This window comes from Hemicordylus capensis, chromosome 3 (assembly GCF_027244095.1).
Source record: "Hemicordylus capensis ecotype Gifberg chromosome 3, rHemCap1.1.pri, whole genome shotgun sequence".
NCBI lineage: Eukaryota > Metazoa > Chordata > Lepidosauria > Squamata > Cordylidae > Hemicordylus > Hemicordylus capensis.
Genome location: NC_069659.1, coordinates 98,522,028 through 98,545,370, shown reverse-complemented (window position 1 = coordinate 98,545,370; position 23,343 = coordinate 98,522,028). Strand labels below are relative to the sequence as shown.

Below are 23,343 nucleotides of genomic sequence, written 5' to 3'. Positions count from 1 at the left end.
TGTCCATGCTTGGAAAAACAAAGTAATGAGGGACACGGTGTTCGCTTCCTAATTCAATCGAGAAGCAAGAGTTCCAAGGCAAACATATCAGATACATAGGTTTGTGGCTCAGGGCTTGCATGCAAGGACAAAAGCACACCCTGATTAGAATTTTACAAGTCCCAAAATTCAGGTTTTCCTTTCTTACCGCTATAAGGTTACACATTATATAATTTAAAAAGTCTGACAAATGCAAAGCAGATAGCCTGCCAACATAGAGGACTCACTTACACTACTGCTTCGTCCAGCTGAAATTTGCCCAGATTTGGTTCACAGAATGTGCACTGACATTGTATCTGATTGTTTGCTCTTAAAACGGCTGCCAAGTTATAAGCAAGTCTTGTGTTTACACAGCAGTGAGCTATCCTGTGCCAAGACCCTTGACTCTGGCCTTGATTGGTGGTTTTTCCCTCCTTGGGACTCACAATAGTTGCATGTACCAGTACACACAAGTATTTCTGGTTCAGACAATACTGCTTTCATGTGCTCACTAGCACATCTGGACTGACAAGAGTCCTCTTCCATTACAGGGAAGAAAAGTGGCAGTGATGCATATCTGAAATAGTCTTCATGGTATGGAAACAGTGTATGGTCCATAGATAAAGGTGCTCTGAAACATGATCTTCCTATGTTCCAACTGTTTCTATTTTCTCATCTCTGTTTCTGGTATATTGCTGTCTTGTATTGGCCTTGAGGGATGCTTAAAATTATGTGTGATTTTATTTTATTCTAAGGATTCAGTTATTCTCCCAAGAGTTTTAGAAGTTAAATCTCCAAAGTGGCATGGTGAAGGTATCTTGTATGCAAATGTGCCAGCCTGAAAATTAAAGCGCATATAGCCTGCCATTTCACATGATAGAGAAGATCATTTGTAAGTGTTGATAACATACTGAAGATCAATGATGTTTTCCTAGAATATCTTTCACCTAAGGAACAAACACCTTGGCTTTTCACTCAGGGCAGAAAAATTGTAAACACAGCTCAGTAATGGCAGCTGCCACATTCAAACCATTGAACTGGTTTGATTTGAACTGGTCTTGACTTGGTTCGAACTTGGACCAGCCCCCTCATTTTGAACTTGAACTGGTCAAATGGGGCCAGTTTGAGTTGAACCTGGTTTTTCAGTGGCAAGGTAGCTAGCTCACAGCTAGCTGGCTCACCAATCAAAGCTGACACGCAGCATTCCTGGCCACTTCTACCATCTGAAGGCCAAACTAGAGAGGGATAAAGGTGTCGGGTGACAAACGGAGTGTCTCCCAATTTGTTTGGTTTTTCTTTTGCTTTACCGCAAGGACTCCAGTCCTGAGGCACGGGGAGAGGAAGTGCTTAGCTCATGGGGAATGACTGGTGGTGGTGGAGGTTTTATCTATCAAAATCATCCCCACTTGCTTTTCTTCCCACTGGGTCCTCCAAAGGCAGGAAAGTAGCCTGGAACAGGGTGATATTTCATCCTATGCTGAAAGCACCTGCTCATTCTATGTTGCTTTCCCAATAAAATGCAGAACTCCCCTCCCCACCAAAAGTATTTAAGGCATTTTTATCCCATCTGTCAGGGATCCCCCAGTGGGCCACAGATGACTGCAAGAGATTGGGCCAGCACTCAGGAAACTACCCTCCCAGTGTTGGCCGGTGCTGGTCCCTCCCGGCCATGAATCCCTGGAGGTGGCTGCTTGTCCCAGCAAGGGAGCATCTGCCTGGCCCCCACAGGAAAGCAGTGTGCCCTCACTTGAATACGGAGAGTCATTGCAGGATCAGGGGCAACTTGCATGAGATCTAGGCCTAAGTTCTCATGAAACTTGTTTCATCTGCCAAGGGTTATATAAACCAGAGCTGGCCAGTGATGAGGGGCCAGTCCAAGAGGAGAACTGCTAGGGTAGCTGGAGGTAGCAGTTCTCTGGGGTAGTCTGTGAAATTGCCAGACAGTGGAATAGCACTCCCTCAGTGGCCATAATTATGAGGTTGTCTGGAACCTACACAGGAGGATGTGGAACCTTACACCATTTCTCTATATAAAATACTTTCATAGTGTTCTTGCAAAACAAAATAAACATCAAAATAGTTAAAGTTATTTAAAAGTCTTTACTACAATACACTGAAAGCATAGTCAGTTAAGAAGAGCAGTGTTCTGGAAAAAGTTGCTGGAATAGCCCACCTAAGAGATAGCAGTGATTGGGCCAGGTTGGTGTACTTCTTTGGGGAAGCTGTTTCAGTTTCTGAGCACTAATCTAGTAATAGTATGTTGTTGTTTTCTTTTTAAAAATAATTAATTGGAAGACACTCACAGAACTCCCACATTACTCCTAGATTAGACCTCAACTTCCAACAGTAAAGCAGGCTCCATGTAGGATGTACATGTGCTCCTTCTATGCAAGGGTGATTCCATCTAAAGCACAATATCACTTGATAATTTCACTGTGATTGTCCTAACTGATCATATATGAAAAAAATCAAGATGGATCTATCAGGCAGTTCTGTAATAACAATGGTAGGTGCAAATCTATCAGATATTACCCTAAGAAGTCAATGAAATGTCCTTCTCACATATGCAGATCTTGGATTGAGATAAGTGTACAAACCACATGGCTAACCAATTTTACTTCTCTTATTTAAATTGTGGCTGGCCAGAAATCCAGTAAGGAACTATTCAGTCCAAAGTGTTCTAAGCATGTAAACAGAGCTTGCTAATGGAGTTGTAGATTACTGTAACCATAAGCACTGCATAAAAAGGACTAAAGAAATATTTCTTACATAAAAAGAACTAAAGAAATATTTCTTATATATACAGTTTCATCACCTAATTATCATTCCTGCCAGATGCAAAGTTTTGTTGCGTATATATGCAGCAAAGAATGGAGAACTTTCTCCAGTAGACTGCATAATATGGCTCAGTCCCTATCCTACTCAGCAGCACTCTGATGGTTACGGTTGTTGAGAATAACCCTCTTGTAATGCGAAGAGACTACAATCCTATGCATACTTGCAAGCAGGGGCGTATCTAGGGTAGGGCAGGCAGGGCACGTGCCCTGGGCGCCACTTGTAGGGGGGGCATTTTTGAAATGAAAAAATAAAACAAAATGTCCACCAAAAACAAAATGTCCACCACGCATGCTCTCATGGCCTATGTGAGGCCCTAGGCCATACCAGGCCTCGCAGAGGCCATTTGAGCATGTGCTGTGGCCGTTTTGTTTTTGGCAAGCATTTTTAAAAATATATATATATTTTAAGAAATGGCTACCACACATGCTCAAATGGTCCCTGTGAGGCCCTAGGCCTTGCCAGGCCTCGCAGAGGCCATTTGAGCATGTGTGGCAGCCTCCAAAATGTCCACCACGCCAATCTTTGCAGGCCCAAACAGCCCTTAAAATCAGCCCGGGAAGGGCTGCAGTAGTGAATTAAGAGGCCGGTGGGGGAGAGGGAATCTATGCAGACTACCCCACACAGCCTTTAGGAAGCCCCCCCAAAGGGGCTACAGGTAAAAAAAAAAATATTTTTTAATTTAATATAATATAAGTCATTGTACACATATTCAGTTTGGCACTATGTACAGAGAATCAGGGGTTGTGAATACTGAGTTGAAGCTTATGAGCTAGGATTATATTCATTTGCTGTTACTTTGCTTCTTGTGATAAGTGAGTTAAATGTGATATCTTAATAATATGGCTATTAATGGTGAGTTTGTCTTTGAATCAGTGTGAAATCCTTAGTATTAAGGCCCACTGGGAGTTCCTTGCTCTCTTCCTCTCATTTTAACTGTCTTCCTGAAATACTAGAATATATTCCGAGCAGAGACACAGTTTACTCTGCATATCCTTTAATTATTTTCAGAATATCAGGGAAAAGCCAAATTCTCCATTTATTTTTAAAACTTATGTAATAGTGATGCTACAATGCATAGTAGAGAATTAGACAGGCACTTCTGTTTAGTTTTCCAAGTACACCTCCACATAGTATCTGGGTATTTCATGAGCCCCAGCATACTGAAATATATAGTTTTCCAGCATTTTTTGGTCTGGCTATGTCCACTGCTCAATAGTTTTTGAAATATTAAAAGATTAACGAGCTTGACTTGTATTTTTGAGCTGATATTATGGTAAAGTTATCTGAAAGATGGGTGTCAGATGTTTGGACAGAGGGCGCAATTTTAGTTCTTGCCCTAGGCGCTATTTTCCCTAGATACACCTCTGCTTGCAAGTGCTATTGAAATATGTGGGATTTACTTCTGAGTAAATACACTTAGGATCAGGCTGCATGGATATTAGGAAATCCTGCCTGGCAATTGAGGAGGCTTGTTTATTCTCCTAATAGAAGCCAGATTCCACAGCAACAATATTCTCTCCTGAAAGACAACCAAATAGCTGAGAAATGCAATCAATTGCAAGAATTCAACTTAAGGGTGCAAGAAAACATGATCTGCATTATAACTTGCTGCCATGCACTACTTTCTTTGAGGAAAGCTCTCAGTGGGAGTTCAATCTTTTATCTCTGACTAAAGAAAATGTACAGGGAAAAGTTTGAATAAAACCATTTCAGTTGGTTTTAATTTGCCCAGAAGGAAAAAGTGCATATTTCCCAGTATAAACATTATTTAAAGAAACAAAAAGTTGAGAAGGAACATATTATTTAGAGTTTTATTTTGAAGTATGTTTTACACATTGGTACTGCTGGGTTTCTCCCCCTCATTTTCCTCCAGGCTGTGAACAAAGCTTGGCTCCAATAGATACTCTGTAAACTGGGGTGGGGGGGAGAATGGCTCAGAATTAGCTGCTTTTATGCCAGTCCCCAGAACACTTTGCCAATACAAACTCTTTTCAGTTTAGTAGGACTTCCCCAAGTGGAGTATTTTAATAATCAAGCTGTTCCTCAGAAAAATCAAAATTATTTCTAAACATTCTTTGCAGACAGGTTAAGATTCAGTATGAGAGAAATAATACCTCCAGTGAACCTGCCATTTAGCAGCTGTACAATCTGATCCAAGGGTCACCATGTGGCCAAAAAAATCCCAGCTTGGCTATTTCCTGTGCCTTTGACAGCTGTTTGTGATTTATCTGCCAAAATCAGTTAGTGAAGGGATGGAGTTGAGAGAATCATTCTCACCAGCTAATGTCAGCAGATTAAACTTCTGTCGAAGGTACAAGAGGAGGAGCTAGGAAAAAGCTGGCAAGTCTATCTGATCTTCAGGTCTTCCATCAGTTATTCTGCCATATCTTCCCCGATGGATCCGGTTGCCCATACTGAAGTTCTTTACTAAGGGTCTCCGTGCATAACATGGAAGTTTTTCACACCCGCCTTTAGTTCGCATCTCCTCTAGATTGGGGGGTGTCCGTTCACACAGAGGTGCTCTTACCCCTGGAATTTGGGGCTGAAGTCCAGGGCCTCCACACACCCTGGGAGACCCCAAATCAGCTTCAGACTGTACTGGGGTGTGTGGTTTGTGCCCTCAAAAACCTATGTGTTAAAAAAATGATGCTTAACTTGCAGGGCAGGGGCATCCAAAAGCCTTTAGGTCCAGGGGTAAAATATTGCAGGAGCAGAGGTGAGGCCCCCAGTGCAAGGGCAGTGCCCTTTCTCGCACTCTCCTACTCAGTTGACAGGTCTGTCAAGGTCAATGGACATACGAATGGATAACTGTGTACACGGATGCTTCCTGAATTCTCAATGTGACTATTTATCAAAATTAATTAGTTACTTGCCTTCTCTGGGAAATCATGGTGTCATAGAATATTACTTAAGCTAAAACTCCACATTTGATTTATTTTTCCACACTATTCATCACAACCTGGACCTGAAAGAAGATTCAGAAGATTCTCAGCCCCTTGTATTCTGTCTAGCAGTCCTTTATGTATTGTTGATTAGAAGTTTGTCCCGGGGGGAGGGATCCTGTAGAGAGTGGGGGTGGAGTCAGAAAGAAAAGGGAGAGATGGAAGAAGGAGAAAATGGAGTTGTTTCTCGAAAAATCTTAGTTAAACATAAGATTGCTTTATAGTTACGAAGGAAGCAACTATAAAACTCCCCTAAGAAGAGTGCTCCTATTTGGGGCTTCTACCCTGGAACAGGAGTCATGTAGAGATGTTCGGGCTTTGCAGAGGGAGGGGAGTTTCAGGAGGGAGCTCATATTTTGTTTACTCTGCTGAACTATATAGCACTAGAGGGTCAATTTGGGAGCTGGCAACCTGCCGTGAAAGGGAATGTTTTATTGCTCTGCAGTGATCCTGTAGAGTGGAAAAGACAAAATATGTCACTTTTTCCTTTCCTTTCCTCTCCTCTTGAAATTTTCCTCTCCTTTCCTTTCCTCGCCTCTTGACATTTAATTCAGGGAGGGCAGTTTTTTAAATTGCTGCATGTAGCATGCCCCCCCCACCCCGCCCAACTCTAATCTGCGTTGCAGAATACTTGCTACAAACTGTTGGAGGACTAAACAGGCCCATTCCCTCTTTTTCCCTCTTTATTCCTCTCCTCCATTTGTCTTCTTAAAAAAAAAAGGGGGGGGGTAACCTTTAAAAAAACACACAACCCTTTGAATTTGCATAAGTATATAATTCTGCATACCTTGAAAGTTGCTGGAGTATGTAGAAGTCTCTTCGTATTTGGGGGTGGCCCTGTTTTTCTTCCAAATTATTAGGCAATTGTTGACTCAAAGAGTTGGAGGGAGCCTTGTAGACCCTCTATTCAAACCCCTGCTTGGTGCAGGGAATCCAGAGCTAGAGCATCCCCAACAGATGGCTGCTCAGCCTCCACCTGAAGATGTCCCATGAGGGAGAGGCCCCCACTGACCATGCCTAAGTAAGTGGGGAAAATGTTATGATCATTGCGGGAAATGTGACTTTGCAAAAGAGGATTCTAGCATTAAGACTGCATTTGGGGTGGCTGGAAAAACTAGTTCATGGCTATCTGCAGTGAAGGAGCACAGATGATTAAGTGAATACAGTAGTTGTTTTTCTCCTGTAATGTACTCTTATGTTAGGCTTGGGCTGACTTCCAAACATATCAGCCGAGGCAAGGCTGTGATCTTTAGCCTCTGCCATGTGCAGGATTCAGCTATGACAAAGTACTGCAAGCACCCTCAATGTGTGTTAGTAGTACCAAGCCAAAAACTTAATTTGGGGCAGTTTCTTCACAAACAGGGTGATTCTTATGGCCATCTCACTGAGGCCTGCTTTGGCTAGAAGTCCAAACAGGCCCATATGGGCCAGCTTGTTCTGCTAATTGCCACACCCCTGTCCTTAAAGGGAGACACACACACACACACACCCGCTGCTGGACCAGCCCAAGTTGGACCGGCCCAAGTCTCTATAATGGCCTCCGGACCTTTCCGTGCACATTGGGGATGCTTTTTACCCAGGCTTTTACATTATCGCTTTTACTGCTGCTTCTGTGTGTTATTACCTGTTGTATTGTTTTTATGCCTGTATTTTATATGTTTTTATATTTTTTTAGCTTGATGTTTTTATTGCCTTTTATTGTATGTTTTAACTTTTGTAAACCGCCTTGGGGTTGTCTTTTAACAAAAGGCGGTATATAAATGCAACAATAAAAAATAAAATAAAATAAAATCCCTACCTCAAAGAAGGTTTCATTGTAAACTTCCTATGCCTTTAAAATGATCCCTGTGATATAGAATATATTCCTTGCTTGTAGGACCCTTTCAGAAGGATCTTTTCAGTCAGCAAAATGATCCTCCTTAAATTTCATGTTCATTCTCAAGTATGCGTGGAATTGTGGGAGAAGCACATGTACATCTCTTGGGTCCATCACCCAGTTTTGTGTATGCAACTCACTAATTGATTCCTTCAATGGAATCAGTAAAGGAGGATAAATGAGTTGCCCCCTTCAAGGTCAGTCATAAAGCATTATGCAACTTCAGCTCCTTTCTGAAGGGCATTTTCTTATTGGTCACAGATGAACAATGTGTCAGTAGCTCCTGCCACTCCCAGCCAAACAAACAGCAGCTCCAAAACTCATTAGCAAAACAAACTGCTCAGCTGGCTGTAAAGATCACCAGAATGTTGGTACTAGAGCTACCAACTCTTATGATGCACAGGGGCTCTGTGTGAAGCACAACTGGTGGCCTACATCACTAGCAACACAAGGAGCCCTTTACTCTTTTTCTTTCTTTTTTCCCCCATTGGAATTCTCTTCTAGATGCTCCTCCATCATCTGGAGAAACCCCTTCCTTTGTCCTATGAATTCACTGGAGTATTTTTGGCCAATACCAACAGTTCCTTGAGCAGCAGACATTCCATTTGCATAAGGCAAACTCCCACCTTGCCTTTCTTTAGAGCATTTCTACACCAGCAGTGCTATTTTTAATAAGGTAAGGTTGTGAGTTTCAATGGCAACGTTTGGTGCAAAAAGGTAAATGCAGTCCCACCAGTGCCTGGTGTTGCAGACAAGTCCTTGGCAGACAGATGAAAGTCTGTGAAGCCCTGTCACTACTCATATGCTATTCAGGTCAACATTACATCATTGCCATCCACATGTAATAAAATCTAATTTGGAACTTACAGATGGTCCCCAGGTCTCCCACTGTGTTTCCAGCAAATCTTTGAGTTGCTTTCAGACTAAAAGCCTCCTGAGATGCACACTATATTTTGATCTCTGTGTTGGACAGTACAGAACACAGTGTTGATGCATAACAGGAACATGACTGTGCTGGAACTGTTCTCTGTGAGAAAGTACACTTAAAGGTAAGTTGGCATGTAAGAAATCAGACCCTGCAAATTATCAATTTTCAAAGAAAAAGACTACCCAGATTCTTACCATTAATTTGTTCTGGCCTAATTGCAAGTGTTTTCTTTCCTATGTTCATCTTCCGTTCTGAACCTGTTCTTTGTAGTAGCTCAGGACCACAAAAGCAACCTCACAGGATTAGTCCCTCCAAAACCGTGTTCCAACTTCTTTTGGCAGGTGCAGGATTATATTCAATAAGTGACCTCTCGAAATGCTAGTGCTCTTCCTTGAGCTTGCAATTACACTGTGGATTATACTATCTGTTAGCAATATTCAAATAATAACTGGTAGTTCTAAAAAGCATCTCAGTGTCTTATCCTGCAGCTTTTACTATATTTTTGCATTATATACAGAAGGAATTCCGCTGAGAGGGCAGAGAAAGAATATCAGTTTGCAGTCTGTTAATGGCACTTAGTTCTGCTCACAGCATGAAACTTTACAGTGAGAAGTTGTGTCGACTCTTTTTATTTTTAAAGGCTCGTTGACTTTTTATCATAGCTGGATTAAAATTTGCTATCTGTGCTTATTCTGCCCGGCTCCCAGGAGCCTTCCTGTTTGCAGTTCCATTTCCAGGCTTGGAGATTACACTTTGGATATGCTCAGGAGCTTTAACAGCAATGTGAGTTCTCTATGGTACACATGGGGACAGATCACTTAGTTGGCAATGGGCTAGTCGCCCCTAGATTTGGCTTCAAACAAAGCAGATTGGAACAGGGATTAGATGTATGCCCCCTCCCTATGCGGGAGCCCTATCTAAGCAGACCCCAGAAGTTAACTAACTAAGGTTAACTTTTGACCAAGGCCACTCTTCACTTAGAGTGAACTGCCTCACTCCCCTCTCCTTTGGCAGGAGATAACAGCAGCCTAACGAGCCAATTAACCGAGCAGGAAGAAAAGTAGATAAGGTAGTGAAGCAATGGTCTCCCCATCACAAAAAAGATGAGTTAGTGACATTTATTTATTTGATTGATTGAATTTATATACCGCCTAGTATAGAAATCACTAGGCAGTGTACAGAATTAAAACATAATATAAAACATTCACAATTATCATTATCTATAAAAACACACATTAAAATTTAAAATTTGATCTCAGTTGAAGGCCTGGGAAAATAGGTATGTCTTCAGGGTCCTCCTAAAAACAAACAGAAGGAGATGCTCTTATTTCAGCAGGGAGAGCGTTCCAAAGCACTGGGGCAGCTACAGAGAAGACCCAGTCCGGAGTCACCACCAAACGAGTTGGCGGCAACTGCAGCCGGACCTCTCTAGATAATCTTAATAGGCGACAGGGTTCATGACAGAGAAGGCGCTATATTAAATACCCTGGACCTAAGCCATTAAGGGCTTTGTAGGTAATAACCAGTACTTTGTATTTCGTTCGGAAACATATTGGCAGCCAGTGCAGTTCTTTTAGATTCGGTGTTATATGGTCCATTCTGGCCATATAAAACCAATCTGGCTACCTCATTCTGTGTAGATTGCAGTTTCCAAACTATGAACAAAGGCAGCCCCACATAGAGTGCATTACAGTAGTCAAGCCTAGAGGTTACCAGCATGTGTACCACCGTTTTAAGGTCATTTGTCTCCAGAAATGGACGTATCAGCTGAAGCTGATAAAAAGCACTCCTGGCCAGAGCCTCAACCTGAGAAACCAGGGAGACTTTGGGATCCAGGAGCTCTCAGACTACGAATCTGATCTTTTAGGGGGATTGTAACCCCATCCAGAACAGGCAGATCTAAACCATCTCTCGGATCCCGACCCCCTACAGACAGTACCTCCGTCTTGTTTGGATTCAGCTTCAGCCTATTATCCCTCATCCAGCCCAATATCACCTCCAGGCAAGCACCTAGGGGAGTCATGCCATTTCCTGATGTAGTTGGTCTGGAGAACTAGATCTGGGTGTTGTCAGCATATTGATAGCATCCCAGACCAAACTTCCTGACACTCTCTCCCAGTGGTTTCATGTAGATGTTAAAAAGCATTGGAGACAGTATGGAGCCTTAGCTCCATATCCACACTGTAGCTCTCACTTTCCAGGGCAACAGTCTCCAAGTGACATCATCCAAGTGAGAGGTAAGAATGGAACCACTATATAACAGTGCCACCCAATCCCACCTCCTGCAAGGAGGATACCATGGACAATGGTATTGAAAGCAGCCGAGAGATCCAAAAGGATCATCAGAGTCACACTCTGTCGATTGCCAATTGGATATCATCAATCAGGCCGACCAAGGCAGTCCCAACCCCATAGCCCACCCGAAAGCCAGTCTGGAAAAGATCTAAATAGTCTGTGTCATCCAAAACTGCCTGGAGCTGAGAAGTAACCACTCACTCAATTACCTTGTCCAACACCAAGGGAGATTAGCAACAGGTCTGTAATTAGCTAACTCTGAGGGATCCAATGCAGGTTTCTTTAAACCAGGTCTAATAATATCCTCTTTAAGACAAGGAGGCATTCTGCCTTCCCTCAGAGAAGCATTTATTATATTTACCAGACCCTCTCTGATAATATGACTATCAGATGAAATAAGTCAAGTTGGGCAAGGGTGAAGAGAGCAGATGTTAGGGCATACAGTCTGAAGCAGTTTGTACACATCGTCAGAAGTAACAAACTGAAAATGATCCAATTCAATTGTACAAGAGGGGTTGCTGGGCACCTCTACTATAGGCTCTGCAGTAACTGACTTAGAGTTGTATCTACTGAAAATTATTGATAGGATTACTGGAGAACCTGTCTAGGCACAGATACTCAGCACACCTGCATACTCTGTTTTCATGACAAAAGCCTGGCATATCTGGGCAATTCTCACATTGTACACTCAGGAAGAAAGATCAGCAACAATGCATTCCATGCAGGTCCAGCCTGGCACTTATAATCAGACAGCAAGGGCAGAAGGAATCCTGCCCCAGGCTAGGAATTGGGGTATAAGTATTCCCAGTTCCATCATTCAGTGTGCTCCCTTGTGCTTCTCACTTGGGACTCTATCAGACACTCCCTACGATCTTCGTGTTCCCCTGTGCCATTCATTGGGGACTCCAACCAGTGCCCCCTTGTGCTTTACACTTGGAACTCCATTGAGCACTTGCCCTCTCACAACCTGCAAAGAGCTTGAAATCACTAGCAGCTTGGATTATCTGCTGTCTACCTGCCATCACAACTGAGAGTGTCCAGTTTTTTGTGCCACCCTCTGGACCTAAAGCCCTCTGGATCGGTCCTTCTGCTGATCCATCCAGCTTGCCTAGCCGCCATAGGAAGCTGGCCCCATGGAGGTACCCTTCTCAAGGGCACCTCTCCATCTATTTAATCTCTGCAACCCTCCTACTTCCAACCACACTGAAAAGCGAGACTCTGCAGTCCTTCCAGAAGCCCTGGGGTCTCATCGTCCAGATCAGGTGAACCTTTGCCCCCTCCTTGGGCCTAAAATCTCTCTCTGCTCCCTGTTCTTAAATCCAACCCTCTCCTTTCTCTTGCTTGCCTGGGAACTTACACAATTTGGACTTTAAGCTAAAATGCCTCATTGTTGTTGGTTCATTTAGAAATGTATTTTTGATAGTAATATTGCTTTAACCACATAATTGTCTTTTCTGTACCCCCTCCTACAATAAAAATCTTCTTTTTATTTTGAAACTATAACCTTGTCTCAGTCCAGTCATTCCTTGAGTCCAAATGTTTGCACAAATTAAAACTGGTGGAACTGACCCCCTTAAAGAGTTAATTCCCCCACAAAGCCCGAACATTGGGGTGTTGATCAAACACCCCAGGGCAGTTCCATTAACTCTGCCAGAAGCCAGCTATAATTCTGTTCCTGGGTTGCAGATGGTTTGTAAATTGCTAGTTGGCCATCCCCATGTGTTATGGGCTTCCCTAGATGTAGCTGTTTGAAAATTGCAGTTGGCGCCGGTGGTGCAGGAGGCAGCTGTGGTGGGGAGGGCTGTGGCAGCTACCTCTACCCCCACTGGTATTTGTTTTATTTATTTATTCAATTTCTATACTGCCCTTCCAAAAATGGCTCAGGGCGATTTACACAGAGAAATAATAAATAAATAAGATGGCTCCCTGTCCCCAAAGGGCTCACATTCTAAAAAGAAACACAAGATAGACACCAGCAACAGTCACTGGAGATACTGTGCTGGGGGTGGATAGGGCCAGTTACTCTCCCCCGCTAAATAAAGGGGATCTCCGCATTAAAAGGTGCCTCTTTGCCCAGTTAGCAGGGGTATGCCAAGTTAGCAGGTGTCCCTGGCCAGCTTTTGCCTGGCTCAGGCCCATCTCGGCCCTCTGCATGTGCATGGAGGCCTTTTTTTCACCTTAGTGCATGCGCACAGGCCATTTGAGTGACCACAATTTGAATGGTCATACAAATGACCCATGCACATGTGCAGAAGTTAAAAAAAAGAGATCTCCACACCCATGCAGAGGCCTGAGACAGACCAGAACGGGTCCAAGCCAGGGAGAAAGCAGCTAGGGACACTTGCGGGGAGGCTGGTGGGGTAAAGGGAGCTGCCAAAGCCCCCTGCAGCCACTCCAGCTGCCAGCAACATCAATGGTGAATACTTCAATTTCAAACCAGCTACACCTAGGGAAGCTACCCTCAAGCCTAGCCCGAGTGGTTTGGCTCTACTTCGGACCAAACCAGACCCAGTTCAGTCCGAGGTCCAGCCTTCGAACCAAACCGGCTCAAGTTTGAACTGACTTAATTTCAAGCCGGTTCACACACCCTTACCAGAAATGTCCTTTATACAGAGGGTCTGTAGGGGGCATAAACAACATGATGGCATTATGCCTGCACTAGGACAGCACTCTCTAGAAAGTGCTTTCCTGCACGGAGCACAGGGCAAAGCCCAAGAGAGATAACCTCTAGTCACTTTTTCCAGCCAAGTGTACCTGCAGAGTGTCCATTTTGGCATGAGTGACCAAGCCACGTGCTTTTCCTTTGTTGTCACCATCAGTCTGAAACCCTTTAACTTTGGAGCAGTCATTCTCTCCTGATTCAATTCCTTGGTTCCCAGCATTCCCCCCACTATTTGCATAATCCAGTCCTTGGACACCCTTACACTGGAAGAGCTGTTAGCCAGCTCTCCCTGTAGAGCCAAAGAAGCCATTTCTTTTAGTTGGTCTTGCTGCTGCTTTTAACCATTCCATTCCTCTTGCTGTTCTCCCTCCACTTCTTGCCTTATTGGATCTCTGGACTGGCTTGTGCTGCCTTTCTCCACCTGAACTCATTCAAGTTCCAGTCACAGCCTCTCTTGGTCTTCTGCCAGTTCTCCTGACCAGCTCTGCCCTTCCTTCAGCTTCAAACTTACTTGGCTTCCTTGCCTTTCCTCTCCCTGTCTTCTGCCAGTTTCCAGATTAACTCATTCTTCTCAAGCCCAAACTTCTTTCCTCTCCTTTCCTCCCTTTCTCCTTTCCTCTCCTGAGCTTTTGCCAGTTCTCCAGATGGGCTTCTTCTCCTCAATTTATCATTGAGATAGAGTCAATGAGTTTATCTCAGTATGTGTTGAATGCATTGTTTGCTTTGGGACCTTTTGAGTGGTGTGTTTCTGAAGCTGTTGAGCAGTATTTAAAACACCAGTCAACGGTATATATGTGAAGTATTCAAATGTATTTGCATAATATCCCAGTACAAAGTTATGCTGTGCTTTATGTTCTCAGAACAGAAACCCCAAAGAGTCTGAACAGAAAAGGAGTTAAATAAAATCAAACGTAACTTTGTACATCAAATCACACTTCCAGATGGGGAAAAGATATTGGAAAAGATGTTATTTCTGGGTGGATGGGTTATAAGGTAGTTAATCCTTTGGCTGCTAAACGAGCAATCTCCATGGCAAAGATAAGAATACTCTAAAGGCCGTGGAAGCCCCAGAGGTCAAAAACATGAATCTCAATAGCCATTTAAAAGAAGGCACCTCTTTCTGGGAAATAAGCTATGCCAAAATGGAAAACCAATCACAAACTGTGGTGTTAAGTAATGCACTGTGTTTGTTGGTGAAAGAGATTGAAGGAGACTATGCAGATCAAGATTTTTTGGTGCATATAAAATTAGAGCTATTGGACTCTCAACTCTTTTGCATGAGCAGCAAGTCAAGCATAACAACATTGTGAGTGTATTTCTGCAAGAGAGAGTGTAGGCACAATTATGTTCTTAAACAGCTGAGTGCTTAGAAGAGTGAAGTCATGGCATATTATAAGATATATATTATCTAAATTGGGGTGAGGGTTTTTTCCGATCAGAGGATGAATTTCTTTTCAGTTGACTCCATTAATCACCCTAATCCTGTTCCATACAATTCATTCTTGCTATAAAGGATTTGTCTGTATTAACCTTCAGATTGTCACTGATGTCCACACGCCAACCAAGGATTCATTGCTCTGTAAAAGCGGGGTATGGTGGGGGAGCTGACAGTTGAGAACTTAAAAGCAAATATATAAATTCACATATTATCTTATCCGTAATTATTTAAAAGCTATGGCACTATTTAAATTACATCACATCCACAGACCGAACCCTAATGCCACAATTTACCAGGAGAAAAAGTGAAGTTGCCACCCACATAAATAGATTCTTTGACCACTTTCAGATTTTTAAATATATATATATATCACCTGCAGTCCAAAGCAGACTGAATCATTGTTTCCAGACCACCTGGCTCATAGAGAAGATAGGATATCTCCAGATGGGTCTGAAGAATTCATTGATATTTATATAGCCAACATAAATGTTTTTCCTGAGATAGCATTTCTCCTTGGTGTATCGAGACCACCAACAAAAGGAGGAGCGATTGAAATCTTGCTGCATTAATAGTCCTGGTGTTTATGGCTTTGGCATTTATTAACTTGTGGGAGCTGTTTATTGAGTCATAAACTCTACTAATGGGGATATTATCTCTAAATTACATACTTCCTATATTGTTTGGGTTAGTTAAAGTGGCATAGTTATAGTTTATCACTGTTACCAGTGTAATCCCCTAATGGGAATTTAATTGCTAATTGTGTGTTTATACTGTGAATAAACTACAGGAAAGATGGATAACATGTTGCACATGTGTGTGCGTACACACACACTTCATTACCATCTTCCTATTAATATAATGTATTTATACTAAACTTAAGTCACTGGCTGACATGAGGGAAATTACTCGAAGATGTCCCCTATATATTAAAAGAATGCCTAACATGTCATTTTAATTTCAAAGAGGCTACTCTCAATTTTCCTTATGTCAGCCACTAAAATCAAAATGGATCTTAGGCAGCCTTTTGTCTTTGTAGAGCAAGACATTTCAGACACATGGGATAGAGCAGCATAGCAGAGTGGTTAGAGTGTTGGACTAGGACCAGGAAGACCTGAGTTCAAATCCCCATTCAACCATGAAACTCATTGGGTGACTCTGGGCCAGTCATGTATCTCTCAGTGTAACCTACAACACAGGGTTTTTGTGAGGATAAAAAATAACCATGTACACTGCTCTGAGCTCCTTGGAGGAAGAGCGGGAAATAAATGTTGGTGGCGGTGGGGGAGAATGCAAATCATAACTTCATGGCATTTCAGAACAGGAGTGGAGTCTTTCAGCCATTGTCCTCCCTGCCAGGTGTCCTTGCCCCATGCAGTCTGGCCTCTCCACAAAGGACCCAGACTCGCTCTCAGCTCTGCCTGCCTCATCATTGGCCATCACCTGTTTAAACAATGAGGCACATCCCCTTGAAGTTCTGCCCTTCCACCCTCCTTCTGCCTTTATTGGTTTTTCCACGGAGTTGTTGCCTTCCTTTGACCCACTTATGTTTCCCTTCTGCATTCCATTGTTCCCATCTCCTCCCTGCTTCCCCATCTACCCACTTCCCCACATTGCTGACATCTGTTCAGCTCTGTCTTTGGCTTGCAGCTGGCTGACATAATCCAGCCACACAGAGAGTCCTGCCATTCTCATTTGCTCCTGCCAGCCAGGAAACTACGGCTTGCCCTTCCAGCCTGTGCTGTGCATCCCTCCTGCTTGACTATCCAGTGGGGCATTGTGCTGGAGTTTGGCCACCACTTCTGAGATACCTGTAGCTGGCCAGGTGAGCAGGGAGGGGCTGGTGGCAGAACACAGAGTTATAAGGGGAAGAGTTGCTTTTGCTGTTATTTGAATTGGTAGTACATTGCAAGTATGAAGTCATGTTAGAAGTGACTGATGGTTTAAATCCTATATCCTTCCAACACAAAACAGGGCATAAGATGAGGTCCACTGTACTGACACAATTTCATGATTCTGTCATTTCACAAGTACTGTGGGTTGAAACAAGATGACCTACAGCTGATGCTACCACTAGTTCACAAAAACAATAGATGAGATGGCAAACGTGTTTCTGAACTGTACCACTCCAGAGTGAGGTGGGGGAATAATACGATTTGAGTGGTCCTCGCTATTAAATAAATAAATAAATCCTTGCACACAGAAAAAAAATATATCAAGGAGTTTCAGCGCATCCTAATATGTTAGTTTTGTATGTGAATTTATGTTTTGTTATTGATATAAAAAAATACTTATGATCACCACAAACATTCAAAACTTAGGCAAGACAAAAAGAAATACCAAAGAGAATGAAACCATATTTGGAGCAGAGAAAACATCCCCAAGGTCATTAGGGACTTCCCTTATCAATTAGATATCTTTTACAAGGAATGAGATACACATTTTTGTATGCCACAATGAGATTTTATAATTTGGCCATATAGAAATGCAATACATACATACATACATACATACATACATACATACATACATACATACATACTTGAAGCTATGTTTTGTTTTTAAATTTAAACACACACACACACACACACACACACACACATTCAGATGCCAATGTTGAAGGAACATTATGTCAGTTCCAATTCTTTGTTGCAGGATTGCATACTTCAGATCATTTTCTCGCAAAGACTGATATTATAGGGGTTTGTGGTGTTCCTCCCCCCCCCCGCCCCATTAAGGAAGCATTCAGCCTTTTAATCCTCCATCTGCATTTGAACTGGTATGATCCAGGAAATTGTGTTATTTTATCTGCTGTTTGCTAAACTAGGCCTTAGTGGGGGCACTCACAGGCATTACAACAACCGAGATGTGGGATGAGGTGGAGCTATTATGATGAATAACATAATAGCATTGTTTGGTGACATCAGGTTTTCCCTGAGGTCATACCCTGTGCCTGGGCTGTGCCACTTCAGCTCACATGATTGAATGCTCCTTTGTATAAATTTCCTGTCAGTTTTCAACACAGAAAACTGGCATACCAGGAAGAAGGGTTCTAGCCTTGTCTTTCCCAAAACATGCTGGTTTTCGGTGTCTACGCATGTGTAGGTACATGTAATCATAGGATGGGGACTCCTATGATTTCCCCATTGTCATGGATGGACCACCATCTGGTTAAGGTTGGATTTTTGACTGTGTCTCACCTCCACAGGGGTGAGGGTCCCATTAGGATGATCCACCCAAGAAGGTTATTGGATCCAATAGGATTCTGAGAAGCCTTGGAGGGATTTAGTGTTGGCTCTGCCGGTGACCCTGTCAACACTCTGGCAGAGAATTGGAACAATCAACTCACCAGGGCAGTGAATATTATTGCTCCTAAGCGTCCTCTCCAAGCCGCTTTGAAACTGGCCCCTTGGTATACAGAGCAACTACAGGGGTTGAAGCAGCACAGTAGATTAGAGTGCAAGTGGAGGAAGACTCGACTAGAATCTGACAGATTACATAGAGCACAATTGAAGATCTATGCTCAGGTTATATGTGTGGCAAAGAAATGGTTCTTTTCTGCCCATATCACGTCTGCAAGTTCACATCCAGCAAAGTTGTTCACGGTCATGAAGGGGCTAGTGTGCATCCCTTCCCCCTTGAGCCAGTATTTGGAACCAACAATTACTCACTGTGACATTTTTGAGGGTTTTTTGTGGACAAAATCTCTCATATTCGGGCCGACTTGGATTCAAACTCCACAATTGTTACAGTGTCTGATGCTGAGGTGTCCAGCAGCTGCTCTTATGTGATGACTCTGGGTCAGTTTCAGTTTGTGACTTGTGAAGAAGTGGCCAAGTTGCTTGGAATGATGTGGCCTACCACCTGTCCTCCTGATCCTTGCCTAACATGGCTTATACCAGTGTTTCTCAACCTTTTTGGAGTCAAGGACCTCTAAATTCTTTATGCAGAGTTTCAAGGACCGCTACATTCTTCATGCGCAATTTCCCAGACCAGCAGTTAGTAAAGGGGTTTAAAGTTTAAGTCTATCTGTCTATCTGTCTAACAGACTTCGATACTGCCCAAAGCTTGCATCTCTGGGCAGTTTACAATTAAAATAATATAAGCATTAAAATCATTAAATTTGGAATCTTTTGCAAACATGGAATATTAGGGGTTCTCAACCTTGGGTCCCCAGATGATGGTGGACTTAAACTCCCATAACCCCCAGCCATAATGGCCAAATGCCCCTGAATCTAAAAGCCTGGGTGAACAAATATGTCTCCAGTATGTCTTCAGTATGTGCGGGGTGGGGGTGCTTGTTATTACTCAATGGAGAGGGGATGTTGGGCCATTAGAAAAATTCAAAAGCTACATGGGGCCAACGATAATAACACACAAGCAAGTTTTTGAATTCCCCAAAACTCTTCATCAGGCTGGATGTCAAGCAAAGCAAAAAGGAGGTGAGGAGAGGAGAGCTGGGCAAGTTGTCAGTAGAGCCTGAAGTCTACAGTTTAACCCTCTCATGATGGAGGTGGAGTTTTAGCAGGAGTTGTGTAGTCGCAGGGTCGGATCCAGACCACATTAGTCAGGACCACCCACTGAAATTAATTTAGTCATCTCTCATTTATGTCAATGCTGCTTGGTCATGATCACTTGGCTTGATCTGGATCCTCCTCTTAGATGTGCACTTTGTGAGGCAGACCTAATGAAACCCACACAGCTCCTCCAAAACTCCTTAAAAACAGTTCCGTGGCAGGTACTGGGAATTTTTTTTTTAAAAATGGTGAAAGAAAACGTGAAGAAGAGCAGTGGGGACCTGGTGTTAAAGGGAAGGGGGCAATTCTGAGATGGCAGGGTACGCAGGGTGTTGTAGTGGTGGATGCCTCGTCTTCCTCGCTGGGGAGATGAGGCACTGTTCAGGGTGGGTGAGGCAATGGTGCACCGGACCGCGCTAGGAAGGTCGCCTGGGTCCAAGAGCTGCTGCCGCTGTGCTTGCGCACCAAAGTATAGCAGGTGTTTCCCCATCCTCTCTCGCAGCACGCGCTTCTGTGCCCCCCTCCCAACTCCCTTGTGTGTGCCAATCACACCAGCCTGCCTTTGGGGCCACACAGCTCATGTGGTCCCACATGCTGCCCGTGCGTCGCTGCGAGGTGAGCCAAGGCAGCCCTCCTCCCTCCCTCCACCACTTAGCCCTCACCGCGGCATGATCCTGGCCAGAGGTTGTCTCCCCCACACCCGGCGAGGTCATAAAGGGGGCCGCCATCTTCCACCGGCGGTGCAGACCACGGTGGTTATAGGGGGCCGAGGGACCACAATGGCATTCCCTCTCAAAGTGCCTTGGCTGCAACAGGCAGCTGGTTTTAAATCAGTTGGGATCGGACACGAACCGTGCTGGGCATCAAATCCCCAGGATCACTTCATTCCAGTGCCATTCATCCAATGACCCTTTTGCATGAATGCAGAAAATGGTATCTTGCCTCTCCCCCACACCACGCTGCCTCCCTCCGCCACTTAGCCCTCCTTGGTACGCGTACTTGCTCCCCCTCCCCTGCGGAAGGTCCACCTGCACTCCCTTTCTTCAAAGCCCAAGCCGAGGCGGCCCTCCTCCCTTCCTCCGCCGCTTAGCCCTCACCACAGCATGATCCTGGCCAGAGGTTGTCTCCCCCCACCCGGCAAGGTCACAAAGGGGACAGCTGTCTTCCACCGGCGTTGCAGACCAGGGGGTTACAGGGGGCCAAGGGACCACAACGCCCCACCGATGCAAGAGGGAAACAGCGTTCCCTCTCAAGGCGCCTCGGCCAAAACAGGCAGCTGGGTTTCAATCAAACAACCTTTGGCTGCATATAATAAGCATGTAAGAACCAGCAGCCCTTCAGGTGGCACCCACTGCCATACCTTTTCTTCGATGCTCCCACGCCGCATACGGTTTGAAGCTGTAAAGATAGGGAATAAGACAGCTGTAGGAAGATCTCAGCAGCACGTGGAGGCAAGGCGGAAGCAGGGTCCCGCGTCTCCATGATACTCCTCCTCTCCCTTTTCCATGCCATGTGCAAAATTGAGGATGTGAGTGCCTTGATTGCAGTTGTTGGGTGTGTGTGTGTGACTCCCAGTCAGGGACCGGCACTCAACCCTTCACGGACCGGCAGTGGTCCAGGAACCGCTGGTTGAGAAACTGTGGCTTATACTATCTGGCAGGGAGGCTGTTGTAGAGGGCCTGGTTGCAATTATAAATGCATCTTTGAGGGAGGGCAGGATGCCTCCTTGTCTTAAGGGGGCAATTATTAGACCACTTCTGAAGAAGCCTGCCTTGGATCCCTCAGAGTTATGCAACTACTGGTCTGCCTCCAACCTTCTATGGCTCAGCAAGGTGATTGAGAGGATGGTGGCCCCCCAGCTCCAAGCAGTCTTGGAGGAAAATGATTATCTAGACCCATTTCAAACTGGCTTTTGGGCAGGCTATGGGGTGGAGACTGCCTTGGTCAGTCTGATGGTTGATCTCCAATTGGGAATTGACAGATGGAGTGTGACTCTGTTGGTCCTCTTGGATCTCTTGGCAGCCTTCATTACTATTGACCATAGTATCCTTCTGGAACGTCTGAGGGGGTTGGGGGTGAGACTCATACCTCACAGGCAGATTCCAGATGGTATTCCTTGGAGACTGTTATTCCAAATCTAAACTTTCATATGGTGTCCCTCAGGACTCCATACTGTCTCCGATATTGTTTAACATTTACATGAAACCACTGGGAGAGATCATCAGGAGATTTGGTGTGGGATGTTATCAATATGCTGATGACACCCAAATCTATTCCTCCATGTCAACATCATCAGAAGAGGGCATAACCTCCCTAAATGCCTTACCTGGCGGCAGTAATGGGCTGGATATGTGATAACAAACTGAGGCTGAATCCAGATAAGACGGAGGTACTTATGTATTATGTGGGGTCAGAACTTGGGAGATGATTTTGACCTGCCAGGTCTGGATGGGGTCATGTTCCCCTGGAAGGAACAGATACACAGTCTGGGGGTGCTTCCCAAACCTCTCCCTTGTGTTCCAGGTTGAGGTGGTGGCCAGGGGTACTTTTTATCAGCTTCAGCTGATACTCTAGTTATGTCAATTTCTTGAGATGAACAACCGCAAAATGGTGGTACATATGCTGGTAATCTCTAGGCTGGATTACAATACATTCTATGTGGGACTGCCTTTGCATGTAGTCTGGAAACTGCAGTTGGTTCAGAATGCGGCAGCCAGGTTGGTCTCAGGGTCATCTAGGAGGTACCATAGGAGGTTTCCTGTGTTGAAAGAATTACACTGGCCACTGATACGTTTCTGGGGAAAATACAAGGTGCTGGTTATTCCCTATAAAGCCCTAAACAGCCTAGGCCCTGGGAATTTAAGAGAATGTCTTCTTCACCATGAGCCCCACACCTGTTGACATAATCTGGAGAGGTTCGTCTTCTCCGGTTGCCACCAACTCGTTTGGCGGCTACCCGGGAACAGGCCTTCTCTGTTGCTGCCCATGGACTTTGGAATGCGATCCCTGTTGAAATAAGAACTTCCCAATTTCTGGCAATTTTAAAACATGCACTGAAGGCATATTTATTCACCCAGGCTTTTAATTAGATTTATAGTTTTACTATTTTAATGGTGGGTTTTAAAATGATTTTAATGTTTACTATTTTAATGTTTAAATGGTTTTAATTGTTTCATTGATGTTTAAATGTTTTTAACTATAAACCACCCAGAGACGCAGGTTGTGGGTGGTATAAAAATATGCTAAATATAAAATAAATATATTGTATGCAAGTGCATGTGAGCATCCACCTGCATCTGGGGTAAATACCCCAGCACAAGTTTGCTACCTCAAAGACAACTAAGCCTCTGTCTGTACAACACTTCTTCTCAAAATAAATGTGACCTGCTTTTACATCAAAATACATCCCAGTAGGGCAGTCATGCCTTGCACAAGATGTCACTGTAGCCACAATGGTGCAATCCTGTCCTCTGCATTGCTATGATCCCCAAAGCTGTAGGATTGTGTATCCACTGCCCAGTGTACAACTAAACTTGTGCAGATAAAATGTATGATTCTGAACTTGGTGGGAATGGAGATAGAGCATGGCAAACATCCAGGAACTATCATAGGACAATTTTCTCACACACGATAATGCCACCTTAACTTTCGTGTGTGTATGTGTATGTTGTGGGAGGGGGGGCTGCTTGTTTGAAACCATTCCTGTCTTTCTCTAACATGGGGTTCAAACAAGCAATACTCTCACCCATATATACACTTGGGAGGATCTAGAGCTGTATATATTCATGATAGTACTGCATCAAGTCCTGTGTCAGACTGGCATACCAGTCTG

At 44.0% G+C, this 23,343-nt stretch overlaps 1 long non-coding RNA gene across 1 annotated transcript; it reads right to left on the bottom strand.

The window, feature by feature from the left end:
* Nucleotides 1-4,699: 4,699 nt before the first annotated feature.
* On the bottom strand, nt 4,700-8,611 carry LOC128352421 (uncharacterized). The gene is made up of 3 exons (XR_008320403.1): nt 8,542-8,611; nt 6,586-6,815; nt 4,700-5,916 (listed from the first exon to the last, which is right to left on the bottom strand). It is a non-coding gene; the product is annotated as an uncharacterized LOC128352421 (long non-coding RNA).
* Nucleotides 8,612-23,343: the final 14,732 nt, after the last annotated feature.